The sequence below is a fragment of the Onychostoma macrolepis genome, chromosome 15, assembly GCF_012432095.1.
Source record: "Onychostoma macrolepis isolate SWU-2019 chromosome 15, ASM1243209v1, whole genome shotgun sequence".
Lineage (NCBI taxonomy): Eukaryota > Metazoa > Chordata > Actinopteri > Cypriniformes > Cyprinidae > Onychostoma > Onychostoma macrolepis.
The window spans coordinates 4,531,715-4,552,471 of record NC_081169.1 but is presented as its reverse complement, the minus strand read 5'-3'; the positions used below and the strand labels follow the sequence as shown (position 1 = coordinate 4,552,471).

Below are 20,757 nucleotides of genomic sequence, written 5' to 3'. Positions count from 1 at the left end.
TTCATTGCTCTGTTAGTGTTCTTCTTTCCTTTCTCTGTTATCCAGCTGTGTGACCTGTGTGTGTGTGTGTTCAATTTTCCCCCACAGAGGCTACAAATTAGAAGCATGCCCCCAGAGGACCACAGTCACAGAGAACCACACTCAACATTAGCACACACTTTACATTGCACTCTTACACCCCTGTTTGCTTTGTTTGTTTTGTTTTGTTTTGTTTTTCTCTTCAAGGTCTGTGTCAGTCATGGTTCGAGATCCCCCTCATTCCGCCAAAACATGTCTCGCACAACCGAACATGTTGGCCACTGGGAAGACCTGGAAACATGGCTCAGTGTGGCGACAGACAGCCTCCTCCCTAAGGCTGCTGAAACGCTCAAAACCCAGACACAGGACCAGCTGGATGACAACATAATGGATGACAAGCCTCATGGCACAGGACCCAAGTCAAAGCTACACTCATAAAGAATTAGCCAAGATCACCGGCTCCTTAAGTCACACACTCATCGCCACCCTCAAGTTGAGCAACAAGCACGCTGCACAGCTCCAGCAGGAGTTAACACGTGCACAACGACACATTGAGCAGCTCAGGAACGACGGGAAAGGCCGGATGAGGTGGAACAAGGCGCTGAGGAGGAGATCAATAAGCTAAAAGAAACCCTAGTAGCTAATGTTACGAATGGATTCGTGTGTTTCTAGGGGAACGGGATATCATTCGCTTATGTGTGCGTGCGTAGGTCTTTTCCTGTGTTTCTCTGTCTCTCCCTCTTTCGCTCTAATTGTTTACAGGTGAAGCTGATTAGGAGGACGGAGCTGGTTGGTGGCAGGAAGGATTGCCGCAGTATTTAAGTCATCTGGTGGAAGGAATTGTTGGCTTTTATTTTATTTGTTATTTGATTTGCAGGTTAGTTTTTGTGTAGGAGTAGTTTTGTTATTGTAATTTTCTTTGGCAATTAGCTCCTCCCGAAGTTTACAATGTTCCTTTTGTTTATCCTTCTTTAAATAAACTTATGTTTATTTGCACATAAGTGTCTTGTGGTTGAGAAATTGAGGATGAGAGCGGGGACACCAGGGATCTTTCTTGAATAGATCCCTGTTAATTGTTATGAACCAATTTATTTTCTCTTTGAGTAGGGCTTAATTTGTAGTTCAGTAACAAATGGGGGCTCAAATGCTTGTTTTCTTTTCTCCCTTTTATGTTAATTTGTTTTGAGGTAAAAAGTGGAAGTTTGTCCGCCTAGTTGACTGTTTTCTCGTTTATCTCGAGTTTTTTTATTAACGAATGTCTAAAATGTACCATTATTGGGGTTTTTTTTCAGTGGGTAACAACTGTTCTTATTTACCTTTTTGTTCTTAGGAAGCGCTGAGTAAAAATGGAGTTCAATATTGGAGCATTTGTTTCTAAGCCTAGTATACAGCAATTTAATGCGTTTCGTAAAAAAGATCTCCTGCAAATTGCTGAGGTTTTGAATATTTCTGTCAAGTTCCGCAGCTAAGAAAGTAATTAAAGCTGAGGTGTATTCTAAACTTGTCGAGCAAGGTTTATTGTCTGCAGAAACTGGAGGGTGAGGGTAAAAGTGATGGATTAGAAACAGGGGGAACAAGTGAGTTTCCTTCATCTAAATCAGACCCTTTGCTTCTTTTTAAACTAAAGGAGCTAGAATTGCAGATTAAACGACAAGAGCATGAGAATAGTAGATTACATTTGCGTGAACTTGAAATGCTTCATGAAGAAAAAGACAAAGAAAGAGAGCATGCGCGAACTGTTATTTTACCTGTTGTAATTCCTACGCATGTAAATGTGCCTCCAGTTGATCCGTCTGCAAGAGATGTTGCTCGTATACGTGATGCTGTGGTTCCATTCGATCCTAGTAAGCATATTAAGCTTGTACCTCCGTTTAGGAGTCAGAAAGTTGATGCTTATTTCATTGCATTTGAGCGAATTGCAGCTAAGCTTAATTGGCCAAGGGATATGTGGGCATTAATGCTGCAGTGCAGTTTAGTAGGTAAGGCACAAGATGTATGTTCCGCTTTACCCATCGAAGACTCTCTTAATTATGATGTGGTAAAAGCTGCTGTTTTAAGGGTCTATGAACTTGTTCCTGAGGCATACAGACAGAAGTTTCGTAGTTACACCAAATCAACGAAGCAAACATTTGTGGGTTTTGCGTGATAAAAAATGTTGTTGGAAAAATGGTGTGCTGCATCAAAAATAACTACGTTTGATCAGTTGCAGGAACTGTTTTGTTAGAAGACTTCAAGAACTGTTTGCCAGGTAACCTAGTAACTTACCTTAATGAGCAAAAGTGAATTCCCTTTCAGCTGCGGCAGTGTTAGCAGATGAATATATGCTTACTCATAAGACTGCCTTTTCTTCTGTTGCAGTTCAGAATTATGGTATGTCAATGTTTTCAAATACTGAGAAACCTTTTTCACGTTCAATGAGACCTATGGCGCACTCTGTAGAGCAGTGTAAGGAACAGGGTAAGAGCTCTGAGAATAAAGAGTTTGTTTTATTGTTTAGACCCTGGGCATCTGATTGCTGACTGCAAAGTTTGGAAGAGGAAGAACATTGCAGTGAAACCTAAGAGCGTGGCCAATATTGTTTGTGAACCAATGGTTAATAGGAGAATCAGAGTTTTTCGGATGTCTCTGTTTTACTCCTTTTGTATTCAAGGGTGAAGTAGCAATTTCTCCTGGTTCTACAGTGAGATCCATCTCTATTTTAAGAGATACAGGAGCAGAGCAGTCGTTCATCCTTGAAGGTGCGTTACCCTTTTCAAATGAAACTTATACAGGAACGGATGTTTTGGTCCGTGGAATTGAGTTAAGCTGTATAAAGGTTCCTCTTCATACTGTGTTCCTGACGTCTGATCTAGTTTCAGGTCCTGTGAAAGTTGGAGTACGTTCAGGACTGCCAGTAGAAGGTGTGAGTTTAATTTTAGGAAATGACCTGGCTGGGGGTAAGGTGTTTCCTCACCCGATTGTGACAAATACTCCTGTTTGTGACGTGGAACTTGGCAGTCAGTTGCCGTCAACATTTTCAGCGTGTGCAGTTACTCGTGCACAAGCACGTAAAATGAGGATGTTATTGACCTGTCTGATACCTTTCTTGCTTTTGCAGATTCCCCTATTGATCTGACCCTATCTGTACACCCTAGTGTGGTTAAAACCGGTAGTGAGAGTAAGTCTACTGGTCAAGAATTTTTGACAATGGGGAGAAATCAATTAGGTGAAGCCCAGAAAGCTGACGCTTCTCTGACACGCTGTCTTGAGGCTGCAAAGAAAGGGGAAGGAGAGGATGCAGATCAGGTGCAATATTTTTGGGATAAAAGTGTACTGATGCGTAAGTGGTCGTCTCAGAATGCTAAGGAATCTGGTTTAAGTCCAGACTACCAGATTGTTTTGCCTTCAGGTTATTGAACCGCAGTTCTTAAACTCGCTCATGATCATTCATTATCTGGTCATTTGGGTAGTAATAAAACGTTCAAGCGAGTGGCTAAGTACTTTTATTGGCCTGGTTTGAGATCTGCTGTGTCAAGGTACTGTCGTTCATGTCATATTTGCCAACTCGCTGGTAAACCCAATCAAGTCATTCGGCCGGCTCCTTTGCAGCCTATTCCGGTGATGGGAGAGCCATTTGAGCGTCTTATTTTAGACTGTGTTGGCCCTTTACCAAAATCAAAAGCTGGTTACCAGTATATTCTGACGTTAATGTGCGCGACATCACGTTTCCCTGAGGCAGTGCTATTACATAATCTTAAAGCAAAAACAATTGTGAAAGAATTGATTAAATTTTGCTCCACATTTGGTCTACCTCGTGTGATTCAGACTGATCAAGGAACAAATTTTAAATCAAAAGTGTTTGAACAAGTGTTGAAAGGAATTTCTGTGAGTCATGTAGTGTCAAGCGCATTTCATCCGCAATCACAGGGAGCTCTCGAGCGATTTCATCAGACACTTAAATCGATGATGCGAGCTCACTGTGCTGAGTCTGGTAAGGACTGGGCTGATGATCTTCCTTTGCTCTTATTTGCAATAAGAGAAACCATTCAAGAGTTGTTAGGATATAGTCCTGCGAAGCTCATTTTTGGTCACATGGTTCGTGGCCCACTAAAGTTATTAAGCGAACAATTGGTTGCTGATAACGTTCCACTTGTTCCTGTGTCAGAGTATGTCACTTCTATTCGTGAATGCCTTCATAAAGTCTGTGAGAGAGCGAGAATGAATTTGGCAGAGTCTCAGGCTGATATGAAGGAATATTATGACCGTAAAAGTGTCGTTCGTTCATTTCAGCCGGGCGAGTCAGTTTTGCTGCTATTGGCTACGCCAGGCTCTGCTTTGAAACCAAAATTCTCAGGTCCTTATACAGTGAAGAAATTGTCTGACACAAATTATTTGATTTGCACGCCTGATCGTCGAAGAAAGTCACGACTGGTTCATGTTAACATGATTAAGTCTTATGTGAAGGATGAGTCTGTTACAGTTAAGTCAAGTGCCGTTGTTTCGTTTCTGCCTGTGGCAGATGATGTTGCTGAGCAGGAGTTCTCCGTGCCTTCTGGTCGATTGTCGAACTCTATAATATTGAACAATTTGGATGTTCATTTAAGTCACTTATCTCCGAATCAAAGAAAGATATTGTTGCACTAATTGGAGATTCATGTTCACTTTTTGTGATATTCCGTCACAGACTACAGTATTTCAGCATGATATCGATGTTGGTGATGCGCAGCCTATAAAGCAGCATCCTTATCGGCTTAATCCTAAGAAACGTGAGTTGATGAAAGCAGAAGTCAGTATTTACGTCAAAATAACTGCGAGTCCCAGTCAGAGTGCGTGGAGTTCGCTTTGCTTGTTAGTCCCTAAGTCTGATTCGTCGGTTCGTTTTGCACAGACTATCGTAAAGTCAATGCAGTAACTAAACCTGATTCTTTTCCGCTTCCCGTATGGAAGACTGCATTGATCGAGTTGGTCCTGCAAAGTTTGTAACGAAATTGGACCTTTTAAAGGGATACTGGCAAGTGCCTCTTACTCCTTGTGCTTCAGAGATTTCGGCTTTGTGACCCCTGACGATTTCATGCAGTATTCAGTTATGGCGTTCGAATGCGCAATGCACCGTCAACATTCAAAGGTTGATGCGGATTGTATTGAGTGGAGTTGAGAATTGTGAAGCTTATTTAGACGATATCGTGATCTATTCTTCTAGGTGGGAAGAGCATGTGAGTTCTTTACGTGAGGTGTTTTCACGGCTTGCTGGTGCTTCCTTGACTTTAAATTTAGCCAAATGCGAGTTTGCTAAGGCTACAGTAGTGTATTTGGGAAAAGTGGTAGGACAGGGTCAAGTACGCCCAGTTGACACAAAGATTTCGGCTGTTATGGAATTTCCTGCACCTAAGAATAAAAGAGATCTGCGCAGATTTTTAGGTATGGCAGGATATTATAGAGGTTTCTGTCGCAATTTTGCTAGTGTTGTTTCACCGTTAACCGATCTTCTCAGTACAGCCCGAGTTTTTGTGTGGACTCCTGTTTGTGAGCAAGCTTTTCGAGCAGCGAAGGACTTGCTGTGTAACGCTCCTATCCTTTCAGCGCCGGATTTTGGGCGCCGTTCAAGCTGGAGGTGGATGCTTCTGCAACTGGCGCTGGTGCCATTCTTATTCAAGAGAGTGAGCTGGGAATTGAACACCCAGTTTGTTATTTCTCGAAGAAGTTCACGTTGTGTCAGCGCAGATATAGTATGCGATTGAAAAGAAGCTCTTGCGTTACTTTTAGCGCTGCAACATTTCGAGGTGTACTTGGGTGGAAGTTCTTTTCCAGTTGTCGTGTATACCGATCACAACCCCTTGTTTTCCTGGCTAGGATGTGTAACTCGAATAAGCGGTTAATGCGTTGGTCGTTAATAGTGCAAGAGTTTTATTTAGATATCCGACATAAAAGGGCTCTCAGAATATTGTTGCGGATGCACTGTCCAGAGTTTATGGTGCTGAAGTTTAAGGTGTTGTTGGATAGTGATACAAACCTTTTGGGTTTGTATCTTTTTTGTGGAGGTGTTACGAATGGATTCGCTTGTTTCTAGGGGAACGGATATCATTCGCTTATGTGTGCGTCGTAGGTCTTTTCCTGTGTTTCTCTGTCTCTCCTCTTCGCTCTAATTGTTTACAGGTGAAGCTGATTAGGAGGACGGAGCTGGTTGGTGGCAGGAAGGATTGCCGCAGTATTTAAGTCATCTGGTGGAAGGAATTGTTGGCTTTTATTTTATTTGTTATTTGATTTGCAGGTTAGTTTTGTGTAGGAGTAGTTTTGTTATTGTAATTTTCTTTGGCAATTAGCTCCTCCCGAAGTTTACAATGTTCCTTTTGTTTATCCTTCTTTAAATAAACTTATGTTTATTTGCACATAAGTGTCTTGTGGTTGAGAAATTGAGGATGAGAGCGGGGACACCAGGGATCTTTCTTGAATAGATCCCTGTTAATTGTTATGAACCAATTTATTTTCTCTTTGAGTAGGGCTTAATTTGTAGTTCGTAACAAATGGGGGCTCGTCCGCTTGTTTTTCTTTTCTCCCTTTTATGTTAATTTGTTTTGAGGTAAAAAGTGGAAGTTTGTCCGCCTAGTTGACTGTTTTCTCGTTTATCTCGAGTTTTTATTAACGAATGTCTAAAATGTACCATTATTGGGGTTTTTCAGTGGGTAACAACTGTTCTTATTTACCTTTTTGTTCTTAGGAAGCGCTGAGTAAAATGGAGTTCAATATTGGAGCATTTGTTTCTAAGCCTAGTATACAGCAATTTAATGCGTTTGTAAAAGATCTCCTGCAAATTGCTGAGGTTTTGAATATTTCTGTCAAGTTCCGCAGCTAAGAAAGTAATTAAAGCTGAGGTGTATTCTAAACTTGTCGAGCAAGGTTTATTGTCTGCAGAAACTGGAGGGTGAGGGTAAAAGTGATGGATTAGAAACAGGGGAACAAGTGAGTTTCCTTCATCTAAATCAGACCCTTTGCTTCTTTTTAAACTAAAGGAGCTAGAATTGCAGATTAAACGACAAGAGCATGAGAATAGTAGATTACATTTGCGTGAACTTGAAATGCTTCATGAAGAAAAAGACAAAGAAAGAGAGCATGCGCGAACTGTTATTTTACCTGTTGTAATTCCTACGCATGTAAATGTGCCTCCAGTTGATCCGTCTGCAAGAGATGTTGCTCGTATACGTGATGCTGTGGTTCCATTCGATCCTAGTAAGCATATTAAGCTTGTACCTCCGTTTAGGGAGTCAGAAAGTTGATGCTTATTTCATTGCATTTGAGCGAATTGCAGCTAAGCTTAATTGGCCAAGGGATATGTGGGCATTAATGCTGCAGTGCAGTTTAGTAGGTAAGGCACAAGATGTATGTTCCGCTTTACCCATCGAAGACTCTCTTAATTATGATGTGGTAAAAGCTGCTGTTTTAAGGGTCTATGAACTTGTTCCTGAGGCATACAGACAGAAGTTTCGTAGTTACACCAAATCAACGAAGCAAACATTTGTGGGTTTTGCACGTGATAAAAAAATGTTGTTGGAAAAATGGTGTGCTGCATCAAAAATAACTACGTTTGATCAGTTGCAGGAACTGTTTTTGTTAGAAGACTTCAAGAACTGTTTGCCAGGTAACCTAGTAACTTACCTTAATGAGCAAAAAGTGAATTCCCTTTCAGCTGCGGCAGTGTTAGCAGATGAATATATGCTTACTCATAAGACTGCCTTTTCTTCTGTTGCAGTTCAGAATTATGGTATGTCAATGTTTTCAAATACTGAGAAACCTTTTTCACGTTCAATGAGACCTATGGCGCACTCTGTAGAGCAGTGTAAGGAACAGGGTAAGAGCTCTGAGAATAAAAGAGTTTGTTTTTATTGTTTAGACCCTGGGCATCTGATTGCTGACTGCAAAGTTTGGAAGAGGAAGAACATTGCAGTGAAACCTAAGAGCGTGGCCAATATTGTTTGTGAACCAATGGTTAATAGGGAGAATCAGAGTTTTTCGGATGTCTCTGTTTTTACTCCTTTTGTATTCAAGGGTGAAGTAGCAATTTCTCCTGGTTCCACAGTGAGATCCATCTCTATTTTAAGAGATACAGGAGCAGAGCAGTCGTTCATCCTTGATGGTGCGTTACCCTTTTCAAATGAAACTTATACAGGAACGGATGTTTTGGTCCGTGGAATTGAGTTAAGCTGTATAAAGGTTCCTCTTCATACTGTGTTCCTGACATCTGATCTAGTTTCAGGTCCTGTGAAAGTTGGAGTACGTTCAGGACTGCCAGTAGAAGGTGTGAGTTTAATTTTAGGAAATGACCTGGCTGGGGGTAAGGTGTTTCCTCACCCGATTGTGACAAATACTCATGTTTGTGACGTGGAGCTTGGCAGTCAGTTGCCGTCAACATTTTCAGCGTGTGCAGTTACTCGTGCACAAGCACGTAAAAATGAGGATGCTATTGACCTGTCTGATACCTTTCTTGCTTTTGCAGATTCCCCTATTGATCTGACCCTATCTGTACACCCTAGTGTGGTTAAAACCGGTAGTGAGAGTAAGTCTACTGGTCAAGAATTTTTGACAATGGGGAGAAATCAATTAGGTGAAGCCCAGAAAGCTGACGCTTCTCTGACACGCTGTCTTGAGGCTGCAAAGAAAGGGGAAGGAGAGGATGCAGATCAGTTGCAATATTTTTGGGATAAAAGTGTACTGATGCGTAAGTGGTCGTCTCAGAATGCTAAGGAATCTGGTTTAAGTCCAGACTACCAGATTGTTTTGCCTTCAGGTTATTGAACCGCAGTTCTTAAACTCGCTCATGATCATTCATTATCTGGTCATTTGGGTAGTAATAAAACGTTCAAGCGAGTGGCTAAGTACTTTTATTGGCCTGGTTTGAGATCTGCTGTGTCAAGGTACTGTCGTTCATGTCATATTTGCCAACTCGCTGGTAAACCCAATCAAGTCATTCGGCCGGCTCCTTTGCAGCCTATTCCGGTGATGGGAGAGCCATTTGAGCGTCTTATTTTAGACTGTGTTGGCCTTTACCAAAATCAAAAGCTGGTTACCAGTATATTCTGACGTTAATGTGCGCGACATCACGTTTCCCTGAGGCAGTGCTATTACATAATCTTAAAGCAAAAACAATTGTGAAAGAATTGATTAAATTTTGCTCCACATTTGGTCTACCTCGTGTGATTCAGACTGATCAAGGAACAAATTTTAAATCAAAAGTGTTTGAACAAGTGTTGAAAGGAATTTCTGTGAGTCATGTAGTGTCAAGCGCATTTCATCCGCAATCACAGGGAGCTCTCGGCGATTTCATCAGACACTTAAATCGATGATGCGAGCTCACTGTGCTGAGTCTGGTAAGGACTGGGCTGATGATCTTCCTTTGCTCTTATTTGCAATAAGAGAAACCATTCAAGAGTTGTTAGGATATAGTCCTGCGAAGCTCATTTTTGGTCACACGGTTCGTGGCCCACTAAAGTTATTAAGCGAACAATTGGTTGCTGATAACGTTCCACTTGTTCCTGTGTCAGAGTATGTCACTTCTATTCGTGAACGCCTTCATAAAGTCTGTGAGAGAGCGAGAATGAATTTGGCAGAGTCTCAGGCTGATATGAAGGAATATTATGACCGTAAAAGTGTCGTTCGTTCATTTCAGCCGGGCGAGTCAGTTTTGCTGCTATTGGCTACGCCAGGCTCTGCTTTGAAACCAAAATTCTCAGGTCCTTATACAGTGAAGAAATTGTCTGACACAAATTATTTGATTTGCACGCCTGATCGTCGAAGAAAGTCACGACTGGTTCATGTTAACATGATTAAGTCTTATGTGAAGGATGAGTCTGTTACAGTTAAGTCAAGTGCCGTTGTTTCGTTTCTGCCTGTGGCAGATGATGTTGCTGAGCAGGAGTTCTCCGTGCCTTCTGGTCGATTGTCGAACTCTATAATATTGAACAATTTGGATGTTCATTTAAGTCACTTATCTCCGAATCAAAGAAAAGATATTGTTGCACTAATTGGAGATTCATGTTCACTTTTTTGTGATATTCCGTCACAGACTACAGTATTTCAGCATGATATCGATGTTGGTGATGCGCAGCCTATAAAGCAGCATCCTTATCGGCTTAATCCTAAGAAACGTGAGTTGATGAAAGCAGAAGTCGAGTATTTACGTCAAAATAACTTTGCGAGTCCCAGTCAGAGTGCGTGGAGTTCGCTTTGCTTGTTAGTCCCTAAGTCTGATTCGTCGGTTCGTTTTTGCACAGACTATCGTAAAGTCAATGCAGTAACTAAACCTGATTCTTTTCCGCTTCCCCGTATGGAAGACTGCATTGATCGAGTTGGTCCTGCAAAGTTTGTAACGAAATTGGACCTTTTAAAGGGATACTGGCAAGTGCCTCTTACTCCTTGTGCTTCAGAGATTTCGGCTTTTGTGACCCCTGACGATTTCATGCAGTATTCAGTTATGGCGTTCGGAATGCGCAATGCACCGTCAACATTCCAAAGGTTGATGCGGATTGTATTGAGTGGAGTTGAGAATTGTGAAGCTTATTTAGACGATATCGTGATCTATTCTTCTAGGTGGGAAGAGCATGTGAGTTCTTTACGTGAGGTGTTTTCACGGCTTGCTGGTGCTTCCTTGACTTTAAATTTAGCCAAATGCGAGTTTGCTAAGGCTACAGTAGTGTATTTGGGAAAAGTGGTAGGACAGGGTCAAGTACGCCCAGTTGACACAAAGATTTCGGCTGTTATGGAATTTCCTGCACCTAAGAATAAAAGAGATCTGCGCAGATTTTTAGGTATGGCAGGATATTATAGAGGTTTCTGTCGCAATTTTGCTAGTGTTGTTTCACCGTTAACCGATCTTCTCAGTACAGCCCGAGTTTTTGTGTGGACTCCTGTTTGTGAGCAAGCTTTTCGAGCAGCGAAGGACTTGCTGTGTAACGCTCCTATCCTTTCAGCGCCGGATTTTGGGCGCCCGTTCAAGCTGGAGGTGGATGCTTCTGCAACTGGCGCTGGTGCCATTCTTATTCAAGAGAGTGAGCTGGGAATTGAACACCCAGTTTGTTATTTCTCGAAGAAGTTCACGTTGTGTCAGCGCAGATATAGTACGATTGAAAAAGAAGCTCTTGCGTTACTTTTAGCGCTGCAACATTTCGAGGTGTACTTGGGTGGAAGTTCTTTTCCAGTTGTCGTGTATACCGATCACAACCCCCTTGTTTTCCTGGCTAGGATGTGTAACTCGAATAAACGGTTAATGCGTTGGTCGTTAATAGTGCAAGAGTTTTATTTAGATATCCGACATAAAAAGGGCTCTCAGAATATTGTTGCGGATGCACTGTCCAGAGTTTATGGTGCTGAAGTTTAAGGTGTTGTTGGATAGTGATACAAACCTTTTGGGTTTGTATCTTTTTGGTGTGGAGGTGTTACGAATGGATTCGCTTGTTTCTAGGGGAACGGGATATCATTCGCTTATGTGTGCGTGCGTAGGTCTTTTCCTGTGTTTCTCTGTCTCTCCCTCTTTCGCTCTAATTGTTTACAGGTGAAGCTGATTAGGAGGACGGAGCTGGTTGGTGGCAGGAATCGTTGGCTCCTCGCTCTCCTGGTGGCTTTGTTGTTTCCTCTGTTTAACGTGTGTGAAAGCATCGCTAACTGAGACATTTGTTGTCAACCATTGATTAAAGTAGCTAATGGTTTAGTTGTAATTGTACGTTTGTTGCTTATTTCCTGGACCTTGTTTCATTGGAGCTGGGTTGGGAGACGGCTGCCTGTTTGGTTCATTTTTTCCTGTTTATGTTAGCAGGAGGTAATAACTTGTATTTTATTTGATTTGCAGGTTAGTTTTTGTGTAGGAGTAGTTTTGTTATTGTAATTTTCTTTGGCAATTTGCCCCTCCCGAAGTTTACGATGTTCCTTTTGTTTATCCTTCTTTAAATAAACTTATGTTTATTTGTACGTAAGTGTCTTGTGGTTGAGAAATTGAGGATGAGAGCGGGGACCCCAGGGATGTTTCTTGAATAGATCCCTGTTAATTGTTATGAACCAATTTATTTTCTCTTTGTACTCAAAGAGAAAATAAATTGGTTCATAACAATTAACAGGGATCTATTCAAGAAACATCCCTGGGTTTAATTTGTAGTTCGTAACACTAACACCCAAGAAATGGAACAGGTCAAGGCAGACTACGTTGATCGTTCTAACAAGCTACAGTATGCAGAACAGCTACTGGAAAAGGCAAGGGCTGACTTCAGGGATAAAAACAGCAGAATCAAAGCCCTTGAAACTCACCTGGATGAGTCAAGAAACGAGATCAGCCGCCTAATACGACAGCTCGACGACCTCAGAGAGGAATCCGATAGTTTCCAAGAGGAACTCAAGCACGCTTACGAACTGCGCCGTGAGCCGTCGAAGACACAACGCGCACCAACCTCACCCCTGCCGAGCAGGACCGGGTCACCTGTTCCTGGACTGACGCATGAGCAAAAGGTTGAAGGGGTGGTGTTGAAACATTCACCAGCTCCCTCTGAAGAACTTCATGTCACGGCAAAGCCAAAAGAACCTGCCGCAACCAGACGCAGATCGTCGCATGGCTTGGACCTGAAAGACCTTGACAAGTTCGCCAGGAACATTGACAAGTTCACCCCCAGCGTGCCAAATAGCCAAAATGTCCAAGCTTACCTCCAAGATATCGATTTCCATCTGGAAATGCGACCTAACGTTACGGATAAAGATAGACTCTATTTACTCCGAACGACATCCAGTCCTGAAGTTCGCTGCTTCCTGGACAGGCAGCCTGCTCACACAAAGACTGATTACCAACTGCTCCGAGAAGCCCTCATTAAAGAGTTTTCCGATCCTGACTCCGAACAAGGCTTAGTGGCTGCCCTGGAGACAAGACAAGGACGTCACGAACCTCCTCAAGCCTACTACAGCCGACTCAGACGAGCATACTTCGGAACTCGCAATGAACCTGACATGGAAGATGATTTGAACTTCAAAACTCTCTTCCTGAGAAACCTCCATCCCGGAGTAAGTCACCATCTTGGCGTTCTCGCATGTCCACGAACAATGAATGCTCAGCAGTTGCGAGAATTGGCACAGAAGGCCTACGGCAAACAAAAGATGGCCTCAGAAAAGGGCTCCAAAACTCCAGCAGTTCTTGACTTCAACACTCAAAGTCAAGGGCTGGCTCTAGAGGGCACCCAACGCCAAGACTCTGCCAAGCCGCCACCCAGAGAGTGGAATGCACCCTCGTCCAACAAAGAACGAGACTCCCACGCTGGTACCCGATCTAAACAGAGGTATGAACGCTGGGATGGACCTCGTGGACGTCAACGCTCACCTGTACGGAACTGGGAGAAATCATGGGACCAATCAAGGCCTCAGGAGAATCAATGGGAGAGATCGTGGAACCAGCCAAGCTCATTTGGAAACTCAAGAGGGAAAAACTCATGGGAATCCGATGAAAACTCCAAGGGAAAACGACAAACTCACCCTGGAGCAACCAGCCGAAGGAATCGATGAAAGAAGTCACAAAGATCCCAAGCTGACCGAGCTCAAACTGAATCCACACAAGAACAAAAGACACCACCGTGTTTCGACTCACAAGAGCTGATGAAAATGATGATGAAAGAGTTCTTCCAACGAAAGGAGGAGGACCGGAAGTGGGAAAAGAAAGAGAAACCAGATTCAGCCTGACTAGCGGCCAGAAGAGAAGGCAGCGACCAGCTGACCCAACCAGGCACAGAAAACAGCACTCCCTCACCTCACTCTCAGAGAACCGTAACTACCCTAACTTCAGGTGGACACAAAACCCCATGTGAAAGCCTAGCAACAGAGTTAGACACTAACTCAACACTCAATCCTCTAGATCACAGCAGCGTCCAACAAACACCTGCTGACGAATCCCATCAAGTTCCTGAAAGTGCTGTCTTGGTTGTCTGCCACTCCTCCGACAAACACAACATCAGTCCTGACATCCTAACAATCTCCTCCCAGACTCCAGTCCCTCAACTCCTAGGCGATCTCATTGAGAAAGGTATAGCAAGAAAGTTTTACCTATCCATCATCAACGAACGACACATCAGGGTCGAAGCCCTTCTGGACACGGGGGCCGACATTACTCTAATGTCTGCCGAACTCCTGGAGGAAGTCCAAGAAGGAGCAAAGAGGACTAACAGAACCCTCAAACTCCAAAGGTGTGAGCTGAACCTCCAAGCGTATTCCCACACGGGCCTACGACTGAAACAAGTGGCTCCAATCCACCTGACAGTGGGATCAATGGATCTCATTCATCCAATATATGTCTCCCCACTCAAAACATACCCACTCCTCACTGGGAAAGATCTGCTTAATCGTTTTGAACCTCTAATAGACTTCAAGCATCTTTAGATGTGGACACAAGTCCGCGAACCTCTGCCGTGCCAGTCATTGGACTCCCAACAAGTCTCAGTGCCAAGTCACAGACACCGCCCCCAATTCACGGAATGATGGTGCAGTATCAGAACCAAGGCCTGAACCAAGCTCAAGCAGCAAGGACCAGGACCCTCTCCTCTGCTCACTGCAAGAGCCTGAACCAAACACAGGCCCCCTTCGAATCATGACGGCAATAGATGTCCACGGCACGTTAGTGTCAGATGCGACACTAGCCCTGTGGGCAGAAAACTCAGCCATTAGCCTGAAGCTATTTAGAATATTGAAGCAAAGACACCAAAGTCTACCACATGTTGCTAAACACAGCCGCTTCCCTCTCAGTCCCTGGTCGACAACCATGGCCACCTCCAAGATCGTCTGCGCTGTAGACATACGATGGAACAACAGACATCTGAGTCACTACTTCCTCGTAGTCCCTGACCTACCTCATGACATCTACATTGGAGCGGATATCATCGTCCGGCTCAATGCTTGCACTGATACCGTGAACGTCATAATATGGGCTCCCCCGTCATGTCAACTGACAACGTCAGTCAACCTCAAGAACCTCCAGTCTGGTCAAACCATGCCAGATGCATGCGCTATGATCACTGAGCAAGAAGCCACAATACCTGCCTACAGCAAGAGTGTCAGTGTCCGCCTCAACATGCGACCTGGCCAGGCTCTCAACAGTAAGCTAGGCTTCTTCCAACCCTCCAGGACCTGCCTAAAACTCGGACTGACCCTGGAAGCCACACCTCTCATTGAAGTGTCATCCCGTGCTGTGTATGTGTTGTTCAACAACTGTATGGCCCAAGACATCCACGTTCCCAAAGCCAGTCACCTGGGATGGCTCATCAACCAGGTGTTCCACGACTTTGAACTGACGGTACCTGTCATAGGCCCCATACCAGCCCAGCTGATGTCAGACGAATACAATGACACCATAACATTCACAAAACCTCATGAAGTCATTGCCATCACTTCCATTCTACCGGTGGCCAAAGAAAGTGTCTGCCGTTCAGAGCTGACAGATGACACTCACCTCGCTGTCTACGCTGTCTCAACACAGCCTGCGACAGAATCACCTACACAGGTGACCCTAGGGGCCCAAAGCCCCTCAAATGACTCAGCTGCAGAAGAGCCCTACGCAGGGTTCAACGCACAAATTCAGCAGATCCTGAGTGAGGCGGATGCCCTCCAAAATGAGGTGGATCGCCAAGGACTCAAAGAGGTTCTGCACAAGTACAAAGACTCCTTCGCAAAGGATTCACTGGACTGTGGATTAACCAACATCCACACCGTGCGCATCCCGACAAACCCAAATGCGCCACCCACATTTGTGCGGCAGTATAAAATCCCAATAGCGTCATATGAGCCAGTGCAAGAAATTGTTGACTCCATGCTGGAAAAGGGGGTCATCCGGCCCTGTAACACATACTCTGCCCCGATATGGCCAGTCCTAAAACCCAACGGTAAATGGCGGCCCACCATAGATTATCGCAAGTTGAACCAACAAGTACCCTTGTCACGATGGCCTATGACCCGATTGGACCAAGAAATCCCAAAAATCAAAGGCTCGACGATCCTTTCCACACTGGACGTCGCCTCCGAGTTCTGGACAATCCCTGTCCACCCCGAAGACCAACATAAGCTTGCATTCACCTTTGGCAATCGACAGTACACCTTCACACGGTGCCCTTTTGGCTACGCCAACTCACCAGCAGAATTCAACATCTTCCTGAATAAAGCATGCCCTGACGCCAGAGCCAGAGGCAACCTCGTTTATGTGGATGATGTTTTGATGAAAAATTCAAGCGTGGAAGACCACCTCAAAGAAATCGATCATGTTCTAAACCAGCTGACAACAGCAGGAGCTAAGATTGCCCTTCACAAAAAATAATAATTCTATTATTCAAATCCGTTAAAGGATTGTTAGGCTGCATTAATTAGATCAACCGGAACCGGGAACACTCCCCATAACACACGATGTACTCGTTACATCGTAAATTGAATGGCATCTACGCTAATATTTTTCTGTTTCTTTCCTAGTCTGTTTCTCAGTCCGTATCCGATCAGATGGTGGATCAGCACCAAGAGATGATGTCTACAGCCCTGATCGTCAGCGGAGACCAGGACACCCAGATGACCCCCAGAGATATATCCCCAGATATATCAACCAAAAATAACAAAATAACTAAAATATAATAATATACCTAACTACATAATACTACTATTGTTAGAAATTGCAACAAAATTAAAATAGAAATATAAACTTTTGAACTGCGGGTTTCGTCTGGTCAGAGGAGAACTGGCCCCGACTGAGCCTGGTTTCTCCCAAGGTTTTCTCCATTCTGTCTCAGAGGGAGTTTTGGTTCCTTGCCGCTGTCGCCTCTGGCTTGCTCAGTTGGGGACACTTAATTTCTAGCGATTATCGCCGATTTGATTGCACAGATACTATTTAAACTAAACTGAGCTAGACAATGACATCTCTGAATTCAATAATGAAATGCCTTTAACTGAAAATTGAGTGTTTAATCTTATCATTATACATTACTGACACTCTATCCTCCAATTTGATACTGTTAAGTGCTTTGACACAATCTGTATTGTAAAAGCGCTATATAAATAAAGGTGACTTGACTTGACTTGACAAAGGACAGTGGTGCAAAACCAAGGTGAACTATGTCGGCCTGCTAGTCGGACGAAACGGCATCGAGCCACAGTCGAACCGCATCCAAGCAATCCAAAGCATAAAGACGCCGACTAACATATCGGAACTGCGAAGCTTTCTGGGAGTGTGCAATTACTCACGACAGCTCATCGAGAACTATGCTGACATCGCAAGACCACTTACGTCCCTCCTGAAAAAGGATGAACCCTTCATTTGGACAGAAGCCCAGGACACAGCTATGAGCCAGCTCAAACAGCGCCTGTGCTCTGCTCCGTGCCTGGCTTACCCAGTCCCAGGAAAATAATTATATCTGGACGCTGGATTCTCCAGCCATTGCCTCAGCGCAGGCCTATACCAGCTCCATGACAAAGACAAGCGAGTGGTCGCTTATGCCAGTAAAACGCTGCTTCCCCCAGAATGCAAGTATTCAGACTGCGAAAAAGCTTTGCTCTGCACTGTGTGGGCTATCCAGCGTTTCTCTAATTACATCGGTGCACAGAAAGTCATCATCGAGACTTGTCATCAACCGGTCACCTACCTCAACAGTCAACGAATCAGAGATGGCGTGGTGACCAACGCACGCATAGCTACCTGGCTAATGACACTCCAAGGATGGGACGTTGAGGCAAGATATGCCCAAAACTATAAATCCTCACTTGGAAACGGGCTAGCGGCCTGCCAAAACTGCTCAACGGATACGTTGGACACCTCAGCGGAATCTAAAGAACCGCTACAACCACAACTGACGAATCACAGGTACTTCGAGGAGAATATGTGTGAAGGGATGCCCACAGCATATGTCGATGGCTGCTCCTACAATCACAAGGGCATATTAAAAGCTGGCGCGGGAGTGGTCTGGCTCAACAACGACCCTTGCCCACCACAACAATTCAACGTAGGCCCTCACTCGCCATGATGCACGCAGAAGTAGCCGCCATCCTCATCACGCTACAAATGGCTGCATCCCACGACATCAAAGAACTCCTCATCTGTACCGATTCGAACTACGCCCGTCTCAGCTTCACCTGCCATTTAGCTGGATGGAAACAGAATGGATTCAAGACAGCTAACAACAAGCCTGTCAAGCACCAGGAATCTTCCAAGCAGGCCATGCCATTGTCACCAAACACGACATGGTCGTTTACTGGAAAAAGGTTCGAGGTCATTCGCGTCAACCAGGACAGGATAAAGACTTCAATGACCAAACTGATGCCCTCGCCAAAGCAGGTGCATTACACGGAGAGTCCTGGACATTTCGAGCCCTCCCACCCAACCCTTCCGTAGCAGCTATTACCCGCCGCCAACACGCCACTGGCGTACAAACCCCCACCTCCTCCCACATTGCCCTATCAACTCAGTTCGCTGCTGACGATCTCCTCACTCTCTAAACTGCGGATCCGACACTGCGAACTACGGCACTTCACATTTCCGACCCCTTAACACATCCGATTGCCACCTCCGACCTAGCCACTTCCTCCGAGCTCCGCACGCTCCACTCTATCAAGCACATGCTGCATCTATGAGACGGCGTTCTCATTTATGTCACACCATGCGCTGGACACCATGGTGCCAAGGCCACTTATGAGACACTCAAGCAAGTAGCATACTGGCCTGGCATGCAACAAGATGTGGCGGAATACGTAAAAGGGTGCCTGGTGTGTTGCCAGTTCCAACCCGGCAAACCCAAATCACCGAGCCCCACTGCAAAGGAAAGGAATGACCTTCCCCTGGTCGGACCTCCAAATAGACTGGGTAGGACCCCTGCCACGGTCGACACGGGGTAACAAATACTTCCTCACCGTGGTTTGCAAATTCACAAAGTGGATAGAATGCCTCCCAGCTCCCAATGATACAGCAGAAACAACAGCCTGCCTATTAATGAACCACATCTTTTCAAGATTTGGACTGCCTTTAAGGGTCAACTCTGACCGCGGAACCCACTTCACCGCCGAAATCATGCAGGAAGTGTGGAAACTCCTGGGTATACAGGCCAAGCTCCATATAAGCCATCATCCAATTCCCTCGGGTCAAGTTGAACGGGCCAATAGAACAGTGGTCAGCATGGTAAAGAAGTATGTATCTACCAATCAAAAGGATTGGGATATTAAACTTCCCTTGGTACTGATGGCCGCTCGGGCCACCCCTCACCAGTCTACCGGAGTACCCCCGTTCACATTGATGACAGGGAGAAGTATGACGCTACCACTACATCTGCTGTACCAACCAGGTGACCTAAATCTCGTCACCGCCTATACCACTCACCAGTACCTGGAAGAGTTGCATCAGCACCTGAGAACGACTTTCGCCTTTGCGCAACAGCAACTCCAAAGAAGCGCGGAAGGTCGTAAAGCCTACTACGACCAAAAGGCCTCTCACCATGAGCTCAATGTCGGAGACAAAGTGTGGTACTACAACTTTGCCAAACCAAAGCAGAACGCTTCTCATCACCTGTCAAAGAAGTTCCTACCTCACTGGACAGGACCCCACGAGATAACAGACAAGCTCTCACCTGTCGCCTATCGAATCAAAATCAGACAAGGGCGCAGCGAGCCAGTCCTTCGATGGGTCCATCGAAACCAGATAAAGAGGCACCAGGGGGAAGAGCAAGCCCACTGACACAGACCGACAATCATATGCTCTACACCACACTAACATAATGTCTGTCTTTCTAGGAAAACATATAGCAGCCTTGCTTAAACACAACACTGACACACTCTCCTCCGCCACACTGCTAGGACCGACCTCTAGTAGAGAGGAGTTACTCCACACGTGATACTCGTTTGCTGCCTCATCTCATTCAGTGTCCGTGTGCCTTTTGTGTTTTTCTTTGTGTCTCTCTGTGTGTTTTTCCTTTTCCCTCTTTCACTATAATTTCCTTGTCACTCTAGTCCCCTCATCAAGGAACTCCCTTAGCCGATCCTTAAACCCAGGTCCCGAAATTGAGATTGACTCCCTTCACTAACATTGCCAAAATCATCGGAAACCGATGACTAGTCAACACTCTAGTGATACAGCCACAAGCATTATCCTGCCCAACCAAACTCTATGGCTCACTGTCCCTAAGGGCTCGATCCTCCACATTGACAAGTTAGCATTGTATCACCTGACCGACGATGAGTATCAGGCTGAAATTGAAATGTCACCCTTTTTCAAACAGCATTCCTTCGTCCTCGATCCAGAATTGGAAGAAAGGATCAAGGAGGAAGGAACGCAAGTAATTGATTTGACTCCTGTCAATACAGCTTTAGAAGCTATTGCACGCCTTCCGCCCGCTGGCGCGCCAATTATTCGGTCTTGGTCTGCCGCTGACACCGCGCTTTGCATCTCTACGGTTGTAGGATATGTTGTGACTTTGACACTGGCCTTCCTCCTACACAAGCGAGTGAACACCGTTCAAGAGTCTTTCAATAAATGCATGTCAGGCGTCCCGGCATTTTCAGATGTGATAGAACTGACCAAGAACCCGAACCTGAAAACTCAACAAACCTGATTGAGATCACGCATATACCGCCTCGTCGAACCCTTGACAATTAATCCAATCAAAATTACCAGATTACGAATCATGCTGAACCCTGCACCCCTATGTCCTCTCAAGTTTCTAACCTGTCCATTTCCAAATTGCCCTGCACCAGGATTCAGTCAGTGATGGAGATGTTGTTTGTGTCTTGTGTGTGCCT

The 20,757-nt window shown here is 44.7% G+C and overlaps 1 pseudogene; it reads left to right on the top strand.

The window, feature by feature from the left end:
* The first annotated feature begins 270 nt into the window (after positions 1-270).
* On the top strand, positions 271-14,313 carry LOC131554366 (uncharacterized; annotated as a pseudogene).
* The last annotated feature ends 6,444 nt before the right edge of the window (positions 14,314-20,757 follow it).